Below are 1,419 nucleotides of genomic sequence, written 5' to 3' on the forward strand. Positions count from 1 at the left end.
AGAGGACAGAGACAGGGTGGAATGTTCAAGAACTTCCAGAAAGGATTGAATTTAAACTGAATTCTGATGGGTATATACAACCACAACAAGTAAGATGTGCAACATTTGGGGGATGGACATGCTTGAAGCTCTTACTCGAGGGGGGAGGGGGGCATGGGCAATATAAGTAACCTTAACACTTATACCCCCATAATACGCTAAAATAAAATAAATAAATAAACTGAATTCTGTGCTGGACCTTCCGATAAGAATAAAATTTGGATAGGCCCAGAAAAAAAAAATAAGAGATTTCTTATGAAAGAAGACATGAATGTACCAAAATTTAGAGTGAAGAATGAGCATGGCACATTTAGAAGTCAGTGAAGAGAACAGTCTTACTAGAGAGAAGGGTTCGTGTTGGGAAATGAATGACAGTATTAAATTATAAAGACTGTTCTTTGAGATCTGCTCTTACTGAAGTGGATCAGTGATGACAATAGCCAAATCTGAGCATCAGAAGACATTCCAGTCTACCCGATGCATGATCTCTACAGTTCTGAGAAGCAAAACTACGAAACAATGTAAAACAATAAGGGCTTATGTCTGGAGGGGTGTGTGTGTGTGTGTGTGTGTGTGTGTGTATGTTTTCATAAAGATGTCAGTGGATAACTGAGTGCCTGCTGATGCATGAATGAGATTGGAAGGGTGTGTTTGTGTATTTACGTATATGTATGCATGTGCATGAAAGGCTAACCATTTCTGAGCGATGATGAAAAGGCTTTTACTATGGACCTTTATAACTATGAAAGTTTCTACACTTGACCTAAGTTCAGAATTGAAATAAATTAATAAATAAATTATAAAGACTGAAAGTAATGCATTAGATGTTGTCTGTAATACTTGTAATGACTCTGAAAGATAGGCATTGCTGTGATCATTTTACACATAAGGAAACTGAGATGTGCAGAGATTAAGAAACTTACCCAAGATCTCATAACTAGTAAATACCCAAGCTGGGATGTGAATCCAAGTCTGTCCAATTACAAAAAAAAATAGATATTTTGTCCAATGGCCCATGCTATTTACACCAAGGAGTTTCTCACGGGATCCAATGAAAAAAAAAGTGTTCATATAAATACAAATGCACACCGAATAAGAGTGAAGAATAGAAGAATAGAAATCAATTGTGTAGAACTGAAAAGCTAACATGGGTTTTGGGTTTTAATTTTTGTGAGTATATACACACACACACACACACACACACAGACAGACATATATATTAGAGACAGCAGAGGTTTCTGAGTACTGGAGAGTTCTCAGGAGAAGACTGACACAAAACTGATGTTTTAGGAAGACAAATTCCACAAGGGTGCTCAGGGAAAATTAAAAGAGGAAGGAAACAGAACCTGAGATCCCACCGGAGGTGGTTTCAGTAATTCC

At 37.2% G+C, this 1,419-nt stretch overlaps 2 non-coding genes across 2 annotated transcripts; both read left to right on the plus strand.

Annotated features, from left to right (window-relative positions):
* Window positions 1-461: 461 nt before the first annotated feature.
* On the plus strand, window positions 462-541 carry LOC142872443 (small nucleolar RNA U2-19). Its single transcript, XR_012920702.1, has one exon. It is a non-coding gene; the product is annotated as a small nucleolar RNA U2-19 (small nucleolar RNA).
* Window positions 542-740: 199 nt separating this feature from the next.
* Window positions 741-811, plus strand: LOC142872442 (small nucleolar RNA U2-30). Its single transcript, XR_012920701.1, has one exon. It is a non-coding gene; the product is annotated as a small nucleolar RNA U2-30 (small nucleolar RNA).
* Window positions 812-1,419: the final 608 nt, after the last annotated feature.

Source organism: Microcebus murinus, chromosome 8 (assembly GCF_040939455.1).
Source record: "Microcebus murinus isolate Inina chromosome 8, M.murinus_Inina_mat1.0, whole genome shotgun sequence".
Classification (NCBI taxonomy): Eukaryota; Metazoa; Chordata; class Mammalia; order Primates; family Cheirogaleidae; genus Microcebus; species Microcebus murinus.